The sequence below is a fragment of the Sus scrofa genome, chromosome 4 (assembly GCF_054392235.1).
Source record: "Sus scrofa isolate SSC_HxYL_T2T_F1_AM1 chromosome 4, Sscrofa_HxYL_maternal_Yorkshire_Landrace_v2.0, whole genome shotgun sequence".
In the NCBI taxonomy this organism is placed as follows: Eukaryota; Metazoa; Chordata; class Mammalia; order Artiodactyla; family Suidae; genus Sus; species Sus scrofa.
The window spans coordinates 35,965,019-35,982,274 of NC_139386.1; the positions used below are offsets into that span (position 1 = coordinate 35,965,019).

General features: G+C 42.3%; 2 protein-coding genes across 4 annotated transcripts in view; both read left to right on the forward strand.

Moving 5' to 3' along the window:
• The window catches only part of ZNF706 (zinc finger protein 706), a 183,998-nt gene extending 172,967 nt beyond the window's left edge, over window positions 1-11,031 (forward strand). For 2 of the 3 annotated variants that reach the window (XR_014843562.1, XR_014843564.1), the window contains 3 exons: window positions 1,695-1,986; window positions 6,689-6,793; window positions 9,420-11,031. The gene's annotated coding sequence lies outside the window, so the exon portion shown is untranslated. Of the gene's footprint in view, window positions 1-1,694; window positions 1,987-6,688; window positions 6,794-9,416 lie in introns of all 3 variants that reach the window. The other variant, XR_014843561.1, reaches the window with a different exon arrangement.
• The window catches only part of RNF19A (ring finger protein 19A, RBR E3 ubiquitin protein ligase), a 1,069,816-nt gene that overhangs the window by 286,934 nt on the left and 765,626 nt on the right, over window positions 1-17,256 (forward strand). The window lies entirely within an intron of this gene.

Below are 17,256 nucleotides of genomic sequence, written 5' to 3' on the forward strand. Positions count from 1 at the left end.
TTATGTGTGCATGTGTTACAAAGTCACATGTTAGAAGTCTAATGTGCTCAGTTTCTTTGATGTGTCACTATGGGTGAGTCTTTCAAAAATGATTTTATTTTTGGATGCACTAATGAAAATGTGTATGGAAGTGTTAGGTAGCTGATGGTAATGCTTCAAGGGCACTATTGGCTATGTTGGACCACCCCAGATGCTTTTGCAAAAACCATGTTTATTCTATGTTTAGTCCAGTTTTGGAACTTTCTTATAGAGACTCTGGGTTGTCTTTGAAATAAACGTTTTTAGCAATGCTATTCCGTGGATTATAATTTTTTTATGGTATATGCATAGCATATCGTTAAAATGTATGGATTTTTTTAAAACTCTCAAGTAAAATGAACTTTTAAAAGAAATTTTGGCAGAACTTCAGATTTTAGATGAAGGCTCTGTAATACCAGAAACCCTTCAAATTCGTAGCAGCATCGTCAGAACTCTGGCTGCTATGTGAATCGCCCCCAAACCATGCCTTGTCTCTCTATTACTTTTCCTTGGTTCTAACATTATAAATTTATAAAGGACATGTATTATGATACCAACTTCTATCATATCAAATTTATCCCAAAGTACCACCATAGGGACCACTGAACACCATTATGGATAGAGCCAGAACCAGGAATCAAGTGTACTATTTTATTATTTTTTTAATTGAGGTATAGTTGATTTATAATGTTGTGTTAATTTCTGCTGTACAGCAAAGTGATTCATATATATTCATATACATATATATACATATGCACGCACACACATTCTTTTTTGTAAGGTCTACCATTATCTACAAAAATCATAGTGATTTTGATTCACCAGATAGTTACAGGTCTAGCTATAGCATTTGAACAAAAGATCTAGCAGATTCCACCTGTTGCTGCAAATCTAAAAGGAGACAGTAGCAGTAGAAATGGAAAAGTTCCATCTCTGGGTCTTACACATCATTCTTTGTTCTTTGCACACGGATTCTGTGATAATCTTTTAGCCAGCTTATTATATGACTACTCAGGGGGCATCTCAGACTCCTCTCTTCTTTAGAAAACGGGAAGGGTTGTACAAGCTCCCTGAGTTCTTTGAAGTAAGGGGCCTGCCCAGAATCACAGTCACCTAAAACCCCATTGTGTTGCCTTAAGTGGTAAAAAGGATGATAAATCAAGGTCCAGGTTGGTTGCAAGGATGAACTGAAATAGGGAAAGAGGGAGGGGCTATCTTTTTTGCAAAAAATTCTCTGAACGAGAGACAGGCGGAGGATGAGTTCAACTCTCTCGGTGTCTTAAGTCAGGACCATTTGGAAGTCTCCCTAATCATAGCTTCTAAGGAAGGAAGCATGGAAAATACTAAAAGAGCAATTTGCTTGGAAATATGCCCTGGTTTTAACACTGGGAACACCTAGACGCAAACTGGCCCAGCATTTTGGGGTATTTACTTATTATGAAAGATATTAAGATGTAGAAATTCTAAGTTCAAAAGACCTGGCATCCTGTCAGCATTACAGTAAATAAGAATGGGACACCCAATGTCCACTGGTGAGAGAATTAAGATTAATTAAGACTAGCTCTAACTGCTTATAGCAAACAGTTAACATTGGCTTAAGTGAAATAGGAGTCTCTTTCTTTCTCATCCTATAAAAGAACCACACTAGAGCTTGTTTGGCAATTGCATGGTTTCAGGGACCCAGGCTCCGCCATCCTTGGCACACGGTTCCACTACGTGGTTCAAGACGGCTGCTTGAGATCCACCCAACAGGAAGGAGGAGGAGGCAGAGAAACAAAGGATACAGATCAGCTGTCTTTTTGTCATGTTTGCCGGAAACTGCCTTCCATTCATATTACGTGTTCAATTAGTCCAATTGACCATATATTACTGCAAAGGAGCTTGGGAAATATGGTGTTTACAACATGTAGTCACGGTCCAGGTGAAAACTGGTATTCTGTTACAAGCAAGAAGAGAACAGCTATTGAGGTAAGAACCCAGCAGAGTCTGCCACAGCCCAATGTCAGATTTGAGAGGCTACATTAGTTAAGTGGAAAGCCTAGAATTCGGGAGGCCTGGATTCTGTTCTTACTTCTACCCAAGTATCCAAGTGACTTAGTAATCTCATCCATAAATAGATATTTCATGGCTAAAAAAATTAATGTTGTGACACATGATATTATAAGCATATAAGATAACCACTGGTTTAAAATATCTGATGAATTAATTACATGATCTAAAGCATATAACAAACATACGGGAAAAAAAAAAAACAGAATGGTCAAAACTGTGAGTTGAAAGGGACCTTCAAGGACACCTAAATCAACCTCTCTCCCAATATAGGATGCTCTGCCACAGTAACCCTGACAGATGGTCCCCTGTCTTGTGCGTAAGCACCCCTAGAGTGTGTTGTTTTATAGTTCCACTGATGGACAGCTCTGGTTGTCAGACAGTTTATCTGGATGGTGATCTAAAAACTGCCTCCCTTGAACCCCTGACTCTTGAAACAACAGAGAACCAAGCCATACCCTCCTCTTTATGGTGGTGCTTCAGCTATTGGAAGACAGCCCTTATGTCATCCCCGAGTCTTCCTCCCTTCAAGCTAAACATTCCCAATGTTGCAGCTGTTTAAGTAACCAGTTGTCGATCCTTCTCAGCTTCTGGGTATCTTTCTCTACATTACTCTTTCTCGAATTCTGTTGACTGTGATCCGCAAAAAGAAATCTATTTTATATATCCTCAATATACATATACATGCATGTAACTGAAACAGACGTTTCATAAAACAATATGCAGCCATTTTAGCTGACACAAACTCATATATTTTCCAATTCAACTCTAATCTATTCAATCTGTTGTGTTCTATTTTATTTTTTAAAGGCTGGTTGCTCTCCACTCAATGGATTTCCTACTCACTCATGGGTGGCAACCCATAGTTTGAAAATCACTACTTTAGATGCACTCTAGCCAATACATATTCTTAGAAGGTGGTACCTTACTGCAGGCTGATTGGAGTGGCTTTTACTTCCTGAGTCCAGAACTTAGTGTCTTTATTTTAAGGAAATCTAAATGCATTGAATTTTAAAGTAACATCATCACACCATTGGCTGAACATTTTAGTCAGTTATAACTGACTTTCTCCATATGAACGGCTTCCAAGCCTGCTTTCCCCCACCTTCTCCTTGAGCAATTGATTTTTTTAAAGCCTAGATACAGAGCTTTAATTTAATCCTGTTAAACTTCATCTTTTTTTAGTTTCAACTTTTTTCAATGTTTCAAAAAGTTTTTGGATCATTTTTGAAATCAATCTTTCCAACGTTACAGCATATGCATGTTTTATAAGTATACTTTCCATAGAATAATAAGGGTTTTTTTTTTAATGCTTTCGTACTTAAAAGATGACTGTTGACCTAAAGTCTCTGCCTCTGTTATAGCCATTTGTAAACAAATGGCTGAAAAAGAAGCAGAAAAGACAGAGATCTATGGTCCTGGACAAGAAAAGAAAAGTTCTAGGAGGCTGGATTTGAAACGATTATTTTTTATATAGGTTTTCTACTTCAACTCAGTTTAGATAAGGTTTATCCACCATGTGACAAGAGAATGCCATCATGCTTCAAGTTCATGGGCACTCATTTTGTGGAGATCTAACATATATGAATCAACTATACTCCAATAAAATTAAATTTAAAAAAATATATGGATTATACTGCTTAGGCCTGAGAATTCCCCTGGAAACCCTGGAGAGGTAAAGATACCCCAATGTGGTACCATCTCTTCTGGCTAGGAGGTAAAGTTGGGCAAGTGTACATGATTTTCATGCATTTATTGATTCATCTATTTATTCTAGAGCTATCTGTTTTACCAAACACTGAGAAGCAAAAACAGGGAGTCCTAAATTAGGATCTGGGGGCATGCGGGACAGAGGAAATGCAAAGCAGAGAGACCTAAGCATCTCCTCCTATTTAGGGGGGAAGCAGCCTATACTAACCAGCCGCTAAGTCTCAGTGAGCTCAAGAAGTAAGGCCTTACCGAGTTGGTAATTTAGCCAGACAAAGAGAGAGCCACGTGCAGAAGGCTCAGAGGTGAGTGAAACACGGGTACTTAATGAATAGCAAAGGAGAAGCACATTCCTAAAGTTCTTCAAAAAGGACGTGGTTTTGAACACACTGATTAAAAGGTATTCACTTGCCACATGTGCAGGCTAAGGCTGTGATGAAGACACCAGAGGAGGTGGCCTCCATCTGTGTTCCGTGAAGGACACCCATCTGTCTTTGTAGGACCCTGCAGAGTTTAGGGGCAGCTCGAGGACACTTAATGCCCTTGTTCCCTGTGGGTTCTAAGTCCTTATCCGATCAGTAGAAGCTACAAGCTGTTGGTGAGAGTGAAAGAAGGAATAGAGAAGAGGAGATGGAGTTAACGAGAAAGGGAATCATGAGTTCCCATCGTGGCTCAGTGTTTAATGAATCCGACTAGGAACCATGAGGCTGTGGCTTTGATCCCTGGCCTCGCTCAGTGGGTTAAGGATCCAGTGTTTCCGTGAGCTGTGGTGTAGGTTGCAGATGTGGCTCGGATCCCACGCTGCTGTGGCTGTGGTGTAGGCCAGCGGCTGCCACCCCGATTTGACCCCTAGCCTGGGAACCTCCATATGCCGTGGGTGCGGCCCTAAAGGGATATAAAAAAAAGGAAAGGGAATAGCTTTAATTTGATCTTCACTACAAATTCCAGACTCAGACCAACAGAAAGTATTTTCCCCCCTTGGTTTTTCTCTAATTTTCTTTTTTTAAACTGTCAGGTTTGTTTTTTGCTGTGTGTGTGTGTGTGTGTGTGTGTGTGTGTGTGTGTGTGTGTGTGTGTGTGTGTTAAATGAATGATTGCATTCTTCATGGTCCAAAAACTGAAAGTTTCAAAAAAGATGGGTGGTCAAGTTTCCTTTCCTTCTTACCCCTGCCACACAACTTCTCCTCCCAGAGACAAACAAGGTCTTTTTTATATCCGCTGAAATAGTCTGTGCCCGTACAAGAAATATGTATGCATATATACCCCTACACCTTTTTTCTTGCCAAATGGCAGCATAATATACACACAGACCACAGATAGTATTTTCCTTTTCCTTTTACAGAATTGACCAGCCCAAAAGGGGCAAAACATTTTTCAGTAAAAGAAAGGAAACCAGTCTTCAAGGAATAAGAAAACTGATGAATATCAACAAGACAGCAAAAAAAAAATTTTATTTTTTATTTTATTTTATTTTTTTTTGTCTTTTTGCTATTTCTTGGGCCGCTCCCACGGCATGTGGAGTTTCCCAGGCTAGGGGTCTAATCGGAGCTGTAGCTGCCAGCCTATGCCAGAGCCACAGCAACTCAGGATCCGAGCCGCGTCTGCAACCTACACCACAGCTCACGGCAACGCCAGATCATTAACCCACTGAGCAAGGGCAGGGATCGAACCCACAACCTCATGGTTCCTAGTCGGATTCGTTAACCACTGCGCCACGACGGGAACTCCAAATTTTTAATGTATATATCTATTTTCCCCTACTTCCCCCCCCCCTTTTTTTTGAGGGTTGCACCTGCAACATATGGAGGTTCCCAGGCTAGGGGTCCAACTGGAGCTGTAGCTGCAGGTCTACACCACAGCCACAGCAACTCAGGATCTGAGCCACGTCTGCGACCTACTCCACAGCTCATAGCAATGCCAGATCCTTAACCCACTGAGTGAGGCCAGGGATGGAACCCGAGTCCTCGTGGATGCTAGTCAGGTTCATTAACCACTGAGCCATGACGGCAACTCACATTTTCACCACTTGTATATCACGATTTCTCAGGAAGAAACAAGGATTTGTAGGGAAGAAAATATAAAAGGAAATATTGTTGGTTCTTCAATTTGTTTACTAAAATCCTTGAATTGTTAAAAAAAAAAAAAGCTTGCCATCTTTTGCTGTCAAATATAAGAAACACGATAAAAAGAATACTGAGTAGAGTTATGCTACTTTGTACTTAAAATATTATGCCAGCTTGATTATCCAGAAAGTCGCACATGACCGTATATGCAACCTTCAGAAATTTTTTTTTTTTTTTGTCTTCTTGCCCTTTCTAGGGCTGCTCCCGCGGCATATGGAGGTTCCCAGGCTAGGGGTCCAATCGGAGCTGCAGCCGCCGGCCTATGCCAGAGCCACAGCAACGCGGGATCTGAGCCGTGCCTGCGACCCACACCACAGCTCACGGCAACGCCAGATCCCCAACCCACTGAGCGAGGCCAGGGATCGAACCTGCAACCTCATGGTTCCCAGTCGGATTCATCAACCACTGAGCCACAACGGGAACTCCTTCAGAAATAGTAATAATCAGGAGTTCCCGTCGTGGCACAGTGGTTAACGAATCCGACTAGGAACCATGAGGTTGAGGGTTCGGTCCCTGCCCTTGCTCAGTGGGTTAACGATCCGGCGTTGCCGTGAGCTGTGGTGTAGGTTGCAGACGCGGCTCGCATCCCGCGTTGCTGTGGCTCTGGCGTAGGCCGGTGGCTACAGCTCCAATTTGACCTCTAGCCTGGGAACCTCCATATGCCGCGGGAGCGGCCCAAGAAATAGCAACACCAACAAAAAGACAAAAGACAAAAAAAAAAAAAAAAAAAGAAATAGTAATAATCAGTACTGACCAATAGGGCCATCTGATTTTCTCTTTTGTGCTTCCAGATTGATGCCAAAACTAGCGAAGGAATGTCCAGCCTGAAACGAATAGAAAGAACATTATAAATGAGTAACAGGATAATTAAAGCATGAAGTCATCCACATCTTGAGGTAATAGTAACGGCAAGTGTAATTTTAACTAATTAATCGGTTAAGAACAATTTGCCTCAGTGACTATCTTACATTTGAGTATGGGATACTTTTTGCTTTGCTAGAAACTGAGAAGAGAATTATCTTGGAGTCTGTAAAACAAATAGCTTCAGGACACCAAAAGTGCCTTAGGAATCAGACAACCCAATTTGAATTGGTCCTTCGGACACGTTTTCCCCTTTACACTATGTAATTCTTTGAGACTCAGTGGAGAGAGGGTAAATCTCCCATGAAAACACCTCCTCTTCCAACCCTTGTTACCGCAGGAGAAAATGACTTACTGCATTTTGGACCAGACGAGTTCTTTTCTTTTCTCTTTTTTTTTTGTGTGAGTGTATTGCTAAGTTTATTCAGTAGAAACACACGTGCACTGGAGATAAAGAAAGTGTTCATTGTAGCGTTGATAATAACAGTGAAAATTTGGAAACAACGAATGTCATTGTGGACTCAACAAGTTTTTTTTTTTTTTTTTGTCTTTTTGCTATTTCTTGGGCCGCTCCTGCGGCATATGGAGGTTCCCAGGCTAGGGGTCTAATCGGAGCTGTAGCCACCGGCCTACGCCAGAGCCACAGCAACTTGGGATCTGAGCCACGTTTGCGACCTACACCACAGCTCACAGCAATGCAGGATCCTTACCCCACTGAGCAAGGGCAGGGATTGAACCTGCAACCTCATGGTTCCTAGTCGGATTCATTAACCAGTGCACCACGACGGGAACTCCAACAAGCTCTTAACTGAAAAAAATATTGCTCAGCTTGAGGGATAATGCACTTTATTTATCAGACCTCATAACTTTTGGAAGTTTCTAAATATGAAACCCACCCGCAAAGCGGGAGAGCATGTCAGTCTGATAACTTCAAAAGAACGTGCGGTAGACTCAGAAGGTAATTCCGCAAGAGGAAGTCCAGAAACATTGTGAGCTGAGTCAGCAGCATTAAAATCTATGTGTGGTGGTATTACGTCACTGTCTCCCAGGCTACATTGAGGGGGACTTGCTCATTTTGATGGTTAAGTTCCGAATTATTTGCTCTAAACCAGCATCCTTACCTTATAGTCAAACCTTAGAGACGTCCTGTGGAGGAAATCCAATCTTCCAGGCTTAGGAAATGTCCACAAGAAGCAAATTCAAGAACTATGTTGCAACTTGAAATTGATTTTCAAATTAGTTCGTTTTCTAATCGAGTCATATTTATGTATTAAAATCACACATGAAAAACAAAGCAGGAAGAAATGTACCAGAACCTTAAGATGAATCAGATTAAAGGGGCTCTTATCCTCTATCCCTTTAAAATGTACTTCCTGCCTTTTCCACAATGATTACGTAATACTTTGGTAATCAAGATCAAAGGAGAAAGTTTGAAACTGAAAAAAAATATTTTTTTGTCTGCACATGTATTCCTTTTCCCCCGTGTGGTGGGATATCCTCCTAAACATTTTTGAGCTTGTTCAAATTCCACTTTGTTGTTCTCAGCAGTGATTTCCTCTGTAGACTAGAAAAGAAATTGAGAAATGAAAAAAATACAAATCATGGTTTATAACAGATTTCCCTCCACCTCTACTGCAAAGCAAACTAAATACTACATCTTTACTTTCAACCCTCTTCAGGGCAAAGAGAACCCAGGTGTTCTCTGTTATTTTCCCTAAAGGGGGAAATGGTAGATCACTTACCCTCCCCCTTTCCCTCTCCCTCCAAATAAATCTTCTATCAGATGCTGTGTTTTATTTTATTTTATTTTATTTTATGTATTTATTTTTTTTAGGGTCGCACCCGTGGCATATGGAGTTTCCCAGGCTAGGGGTCCAATCAGAGCTACAGCTGCCGGCCTACGCTGGAGCCACAGTAACACCAGATCTAAGCCGTGTCTGTGACCTACACCACAGCTCACGGCAACGCCAGATCCTTACCCCACTGAGAGAGGTCAGGGATCGAGCACGCAACCTCATGGTTCCTAGTCGGATTCGTTTCCGCTGCGCCACAATGGGATCTCCATATGCTGTGTTTTTTGAATTTTGAATGGCCGCCTGCCTTTTAGATCTGGGAAATGGTTCTAAAAGGAAAATGGTTCCTTAAAAAAATTGTTCTAAAGGAAATGGTTTCTGCATTTTTTATTTTCATTTTTTGTCTTTTTAGGGCTGCACCCACCGCATACGGAAGTTCCCAGGGTAGGGGTCCAATAAGAGCTGTAGCTGCCAGCCTACACCACAGCCACAGCCATGCCAGATCCAAGCCCGAGACCTACACCACAGCTCATGGCAACACCAGATCCTTAACCCAGTGATCGAGGCCAGGGATCGAACCCACATCCTCATAGATGCTAGTCAGTTTCATTACTGCTGAGCCACGCCGGGAATTCCAGGTTCTGCATTTTTAAACCAGTCCTGCCAGCCAGTCAGGGTATCTTTTTAGAAGTTGGCCCCAGATTCTTCCCTCTGTCTCCCTCGGGGCGTCGCCAAGAAGTGACAGGGTTGGGGAGGGGACGACCCTTGAGGGCAGCTCTGTGGCATACCAGCCCTCTGGCATAGGGACACTTGTGGAGGAGGAAGATGACTTCTCCACCAGGTGAAAGGGCATCTGTGTTTACAGCAGGCTACATCCCAGCCTTCTCCAGGGATCTGCAGTGGGAGAAAAGAGGTTGCCTGGATTCCTTCCTCCTCTTCCAAATCCAGTAGACCCAGTGCCAGGATGTGACCTTGAGAAGTAAGTCTCTGTTCCAGTTCTTGGGAAGGGAGTTGAACTGGATGATCCCCAAAGCCTGAAAAGCCCGTGATTCCAATTCCGGTTTATCCTAATAGACTTCAGGGTATGTGAGGACACAGGGGAGAACCTTCTCTCTGGCCTCATTAGTAAAGAAAGCTGTGCTTTTCCAGGGCTGGTTTGTTTTTTTATCTGGGAATTGTAAATCTTGTAACAGTTCCTGCTTCTTGCTAGGAGGCTTAGCTGCAAATGTGAAGCCTCCCTGTAGCAAATATCTAGGGCTTTCAGGCATGTATTTTGTATACTAATCTCACTGTAGTTCCCAACTTACTTTACTACCTTTATTTTCCTTTTTGTCATTTTTTCCTACTTATTTTTATAGTACTGTTCTTACCTGTCTTGTTACACTGTAAATACCTTTTAAAACTTAACATCTTTTTCTTTGGAACAAAGCAGAATATATGTAAAGTTAAAACAATTTTGAAAATATAGATGTTAGAGGTGTTCATTTTTCTCCTTATTTCTGTCTTATCAGTTTCTCCCTAAATTCAAAGGTAGATCCCAACTCCATCATGCTGATTATGCAAATATCATAAGCTATAAAAATTTGGTATAATTAAATTATAAATTTCTAGTGAGCGGGGGATTGGGTCTGATGGGGGATCATGCAGCTGTTTCGTTTCCAGCTCTATCACATGCCAGGTGTCTGACCTTGAGCAGGGCCCTTCTCTCTGGATCTCAATTTCCTTGTTTATAAAACAGAGGGGTTGGACCAGGTCACCTCCAAAATCCCTTTCAGTTCTGAAATTCATTGAATCTCTGACCCATTGTGGGTGCTTAGTAAATAACAGGCAAACTTCCAGAGAACCTCAAAAATGACCTGCGCTTGGTCACATCGGTCCACAAATATGCACCTAGCATTCACCCAAATGTGGTTGCTCGAGGGGACAAACCAGAGACAGCCCCCGGGGGGTCCTGTGGAGGCTGGGACCTAACAGGGAGACCTCGCCACTTGTCTGTCCCCACTGCCCGAGGGCTCCAAGTTTTTACAAGATCGCTAAAAGCTGAAACTCCTTGCCAACAAAAAGAACCAAAGGTGCAGGGAGAAAACTAGCATTTGTGAGAAAGGGGGTCCATCTACTTTTCGAGAAATCAAATTTTGTAGTCCTTTAGAGTAGAGGAGGCTAGAGAAATTTTTTAAATCAAGAAAGGTCAATGTTTAATTTCAATACTCTGTAAGTCAAAAGTAACCTCTTTAAGAATAGGAAGGATATATAATTTAGTTTTGCCACAAAAGTATTGTGCCTCATGTGTTTTCCCTTTAAAATGAATCATTCATTATCAATGTGCTGATTGATTTTTGTTCTACATTGTTTGCACTTTTTTACACACATATAGTTCTAAGCTGCTGGCAGCACCTTGGAAGGTTTGCCAGTTTATGAGGAATGGACCCAAGTTAAGGATAAACCATCAACACTATTAAAAAAAAAAAAAAAAAAAAAAACTTGTCTACTAAGTGTCCTGTAGTTACATTTTCAGAAAAAGGCAGAGAAAGGAAAAAGCCTTGCCGAACACAATTTTTACCCCACATATGTAACTTTTTCATATCCCTCATTTTTCTGAACTATTCCAGGAAGAGTCCTAACACCTATTGCTTCATTTTAATCATCTCAGAGGATTTCTCTTGGAACACATGTCTTTACACTTCTAACAGCCAAGTTGTTGCATTCTTCCTGCTAAGTATCCACCGAGGCAGATTCCTGCTCTTGTCTTACAGGATAGACCTGAGCAATGCAGGAAGGCCCCGCATCCCAGGGAAGGAGAAATGTGGTTTGCAGAATCCCATATCAAACATCTGGACAAAACACCTGAAAACCTTTTCCTGTCCTGCACAGTTGAAAACTTTGTCTGCAACATCAGTGGCCAACTGTTCTCTGTAATTCCCACAAATTTAGGAGCATCATAAGTGACGCTCACGCCTTCTAATCCAAGGCATTTGCAGTCTTCTGACTACTTCCTTCTTCTTACTAAGCATTTCACTTTGCCTCCTTCCATCCTTCCAAGTGGAAACGAACTTGAAGTCTTTTTTTTTTTTTTTTAATTATATTTATCAAGGTGGTGACCTGAGGGGTAGCTGGCAAAAGGACACTTGGCTTGAGACAAGGCCCCTGGCAGATTAAAAAAGGCTGGAGGCACTTCCATTCTTTGAAGTTTCTGGCCTAATTCTTTTTTAACGGCGACAACAGGGTAAAAGTTTCAAGTATTTTTTTTTAAATGCTCAGTTTTAACAAGCTGAGACTCTTAACATGCACACACAATGCAATGCAATAAGTAATTATATTATAATCAATATAAATAAACAGTAATAAAAATGCCATAAAATAAGGCTAGCTAATTGTGGTAGTTATTAAATAGTAATTCATATTGGCTGTTATAGGACTCAAGTCACAGTTGTATGAAGATCATTTTGTTTGGGAGTTCCCGTCGTGGTTCAGTGGTTAACGAATCCGACTAGGAACCATGAGGTTGCGGGTTCGGTCTCTGGCCTTGCTTCGTGTGTTAAGGATCTGGCATTGCCGTGAGCTGTGGTGTAGGTTGCAGACGCGGCTCGGATCCCAAGTTGCTGTGTCTCTGGCGTAGGCCGGTGGCTACAGCTCCAATTCGACCCCTAGCCTGGGAACCTCCATATGCCGTGGGAGCGGCCCTAGAAAAAGCAAAAAGACAAACAAAACAAAACAAACCAACAAAAACAGATCATTTTGTTTTAATCCTATCAGGTATTTCTGTGACTGTACATTTGATATCACCTAAAGATAAAAGGGAAATTCTTAAACATAAACTTGAGCCCCCAGCCCCCTCATCCCCTTCTCCCAGCTTTAGGTTGTAGCATGAAACTGGCTTTGAAGTCTTTAAGGCCACCTGTGGACAACATTCTCATCAGGTAAGGCTTAAAGAACGAAAAAGTCGTCAGTCATCTGTATTTTCTAAAATAGCCTCTTTATTTTTCATAAAACCCTAAGGATAGAACCACATCTTTTCTATCAATCTTCTAGGGTTTTCAGTGACTCTGTTTTATCCTATGCATGCTTTTCTTTTGAAGACAGCAACTTTCCTATGAATAGCTTTTTATATTCCTTATCCCTTTCTTGGATCTCCTGGAGCTCTGGAGAGCACCCAACCTCATGATGTCACGAGCAAGTTTGGGCCATGAAAAGAGCATCCTATTGTAATCTGCAACTCGCTCTCCTCTCTGCTCTCCCCCACTGCGGCCCCGTTTCCTGCAGCGTCAGCAAACCAGAGTCACCTCTCCCTGCCTTTTGCGGGGCCTCCCACATTGATAACTGACATCTACCATCTTTCCGTTGTTTTCTACTCTCCGTGAAACAAGGTGGCCTAACCCTCGTTGGGGTGTTGGTCTCATATAAGCCCTGACCCCTCTATCCATTATTCTGTAAATATTTTGAGAGATAACACTCCCCTGATTGCTACCTAAGCAGATTCCCTTCCCCAGTCATACCCTGACTCTAAAAGGGACCTTTCTCAGAGCCTGTCTGCAGAGCAAACCACTCTGCTGATCTTAATAATTAAAGCACTTCCTGCCAGGATGCATTTTCAGTTGTAGACTCTTAAGTGTTCCAGAAGATATAGATTGGTCTCATCATTACCCCTTCCCCCACTCCCAGGATCAGCAATGAAGCCAGGAACGTTTTTTCTTTGATAGCTCCCAATATTTGATTTCTTGATGCTAATGATTAGATGCTCCTTGCAATCATACTCTGAAACAAAAACAAAGTGGCAGCAGTGGGAATTCTAGATCAAGTAACATGCAAGAGATAAACCCATAGATGTAGGGTATTTTTCACTGTAAAGATCTTATCATTTTAAAAATACATTTCAAAATTGTATTTTGTTGAAGATAACAGCAAGCAAGCTTTATGAATGTCTCATCAAATTATATTTATTGTTTTTAAAATATGCCAACACCAAACATTTCCGTTTTTTTTTTTTTTTTCTTTTTTAAGGCTGCACCCAAGGCATATGAAAGTTCCCAAGCTAGGGGTCCAATCGGAGCTGCAGCTGCCAGCCCAAACCACAGCCACGGCAACTCTGGATCCAAGCCACCTCTATGACCTGTGCCACAGCTTTCGGGCAATGATGGATCCTTAACCCACTGAGTGAGAGGCCAGGGATCAAACCCGCATCCTCATGGATACTTGTTGGGTTCTTGACCTGCTGAGCCACAATGGGAACTCCTGAATTTTTTTTTTTTTTTTTTTTTTTTTTGTGGAAGAGGTCTTTAGAAAAAAACAATGGGGTACACAATCACAAATGCTTCCCTGTTATGTCCTTGGGTCTTCATCCTCTCGATGCTCCGCGGCTGTCCTCATGTGAACATCGCCGGGAAGCCAGGTGGAGTCAGAAGCACACAAACAGAAAGGCAGAGCTAGTTTCTCGTTCTGACCCCCGCTTATTAGCAGTGAGACCTGGAGTAAGTTACTGATGCCTTCGTGCCTTCCTTTACTTTTAGAGCTTTTGTGAGAAGGCAGAAGAAGAAAATATCTGGAATAAATTTACAGGAATAACTTTGTGGAAGGCAGGGCGAATCCCCATCCCTCTGAGATGGTGAAGGCCCTGGAGAAGCTTCTTTAAGGGTCTCAGGTTGACATGCCTTCGAAGGAGAGGACACAAGTAGTACCTTGAGGAGGAGCCCTTGTCATTCTTCAGTGGGTGATATGGAGCACCTATCAGTGGTCCCATCCTCATTTTCAGGTCCCTTAACCTGGCTGCCACCTGCAGCTAACTCACCTGCAGCTGCCTGGTTTACAGTCACTGGATGTCTCTTTCCCTTTCCCTCTTTCTCTCCCTGGGAAAACAAGGCATCTATGAGCAGGCATGGTTGATGCCACCACGCAGAGATCTACACGAACCCGCAACCCTGTAAGACAGGCACTAAATGCATTCAAATTATCACGAAATGGTCTTGAAAAAGACACTTCACCCTTGCTTTTGACTATTTTTGAGGAGTATTTTTAAGTAGAGTGAGCAACCCTCTCCTTATAGTCCTAATAAAGTTTCACATTTGCCGATTTTGGTTTCCCGCTTCTAACTTTCACGAGAGAGGATTTGTTTTCACCCTACTCAGCACCCACTTTTCAAGCCCCTGTTCACTGTGCTTTCTGGTTCTTCTGTTACCAAAAAAAAAAAAAAAAAAAAAAAAAAAAAGGCTTGTCCATGAGCTGCTCCTTTCCAAAGTTCATCCCTTTGATGTGAAGGATCGTGAAGAGGAATTAGGATAGTTGTACTAGTGTTGGAGAGAGAAACTCTTATCAGACTTTCAGGAAGAGCTGAAATAGCTCAAAAATAGAAATAAGTTGGGATTTTTTGTGTTGGAGTCTTCACTCACCACCCCCATCTCTGTGCTATAGTTCTCCTGCCAGTTCTCTAGGCCTCATCAGAGTTAGAGTTTGTGGGTTTCTCATCATGGCATTCTATTTTTCTACCAATTCATTCACGTTCATGTTTTGCTTCTGTTGTTTCTTCCTTGCTTCCTTTCATTGATTTTTCGTGTCTCCTTTTCTGACACTGGCATTCCTTCTCCCCTTCTAATTTCTCATTTCTCATCTCTTCCATAAAAGGAATAACCTTCATCTTTGCTGACCAAGTCTGTCTATTTTTTGTTCTCTGTGGGCTTATGCTGAAGCTCTGTTCAAAACTGCCAGTGTAAACTGGGCTCTGATAAAACCAGAGAAAGTGGAGAACCCACCCCATAAATAAACAGTTACTTCCTTCTTGGAAGGGCCATTTGTAGTCTCACCAATACTTCTTTCATCAAAAGCTGTGTAAGACAAACTATTTCCATACCAAATGAGCTCCATGAAACCAGCCTCCCGAGTTCACCCAACGAATATTTCTTGAGGAGTCCCCGTTGTGACTCCATGAGGATACAGGTTCGATCCCTGGCTTCACTCAGTGGGTTAAGGATCTGTTGTTGCTATAAGCTGTGGTGTAGGTTGAAGATGAGGCTTGGATCTGGTATTGCTCTGGCTGTGGCTGTGGCTGGCAGCTGCAGCTTGGATTTGACCCCTAGCCTGGGAACTTCCATATGCTGTGGGTGTGGCCCTAAAAAAAAAAAAAAAAAAAGACGGAAAAAGAAAAAAAAAACAAAAACCTGAAAGGTGAAGACACCAAGACTGACTTGATTTCTGTCCTTGAGATGACACAGGAATAAACACCTAATAAAAAGTCCCCTCAATGACATCCCTTCTCCCATCACCCCTGCCCTCTTCCCTTGACACTTAATCTCCATCTGACATGCCCTATAGTTTGCTATTTTATCACCAGTTTCCCCCCAACTAGAATGCAAGCTCCATGAATCCCCACGAAGCTAAGGGTCAGAGTGTGTGTACATCAAAACCAGATTCAAAAAGAAATCTGATGTATCTTTTAGAATGATGTAGGTAAAATAGCAAATGATGTAGGTAAAATATCAAAGCGTTCAGAAGAGGCTCGGTCATCTGGTGCTGGGATAGAGAACAACAAAGGAGGAGGGGATATGACATTTTCCACCTTTAAAACTTTTTTTTTTTTTTTTGGTCTTTTGACTTTTTAGGGCCACACCCACGGCATATGGAGGTTCCCGGGCTAGGGGTCCAATCAGAGCTATAGCTGCCAGCCTACGCCACAGCCACAGCAACACGGGACCCAAGCCAAGTCTGCAACCTACACCACAGCTCACGGCAACACCAGATCCTTAACTCACTGAGCGAGGCCAGGGTTAGAACCTGTGTTTGATGGATACTAGTTGGGTTCATTAACCACTGAGCCTTGAGGAGAACTCCAATTTTTAAAACTTCTTGACGTGCTGTTCCTTCACTGAGTTGTATTAGGAATACCTGCACTTCATTTGGAAGAAGAGGGAACAGGAGACATTCTCAGAACACAAAAGAAACCCTAGGTCACATCGGTCATGCAAGAGGCAGGAGGGGCTGAATAACTCAGGTGTGGAGAGTCTTGGTTTCTTTCCTGTCTCTGCTGTGTGCCCTTGAGCATGTTACCTGACCTCTCTGAGCCCCACTTCCCCAGAATATATAGTAACACCTTGTACCTAATGCCGTAATGTGGAGGCGTGGGGACACCATTTTGCTAAGGGTGTTTTGTCGTTTCAGGTAGGATCTATCCGATTTTTCCCCAGCTCTTTATTTCTGCACCACATGGCACTGATCATAATATAAATTAGGTGCCAGTAGATAGTAATATCCCCTCAATCTTCTGCAAACCTAGAAGAGAGAGAGAGAGATTATGCTCCTCTCCTTTTTCTCCTGCCGCCGAGGATCCCTGACGAGGTTCTTCCACTCAGACTACTGTCACCTGGGTGATGAAGTCATTATCCTGTTCCTCCCTCCTCTCCACACTCACCCCTCTCTTGCCCCGCCCCTCCATTACTTCTGCGTAAAAGGCTTTTGAAAGAAAAACTTAATGCTATAGCCGTCTATTTAAAACATATTTTTTTCTTTCTTGAATGCATGCAAATATATTTTTTTTGTCTTTTTTTTTTTTTTTTTTTTTTTTGCATTTTCTAGAGCCACTCTCGAGGCATATGGAGGTTCCCAGGCTAGGGGTCTAATCGGAGCTGTAGCCACCGGCCTACACCACAGCCACAGCAACGTGGGTCCGAGCCGCATCTTCGACCTACACCACCTCTCACGGCAATGCCGGATCCTTAAGCCAC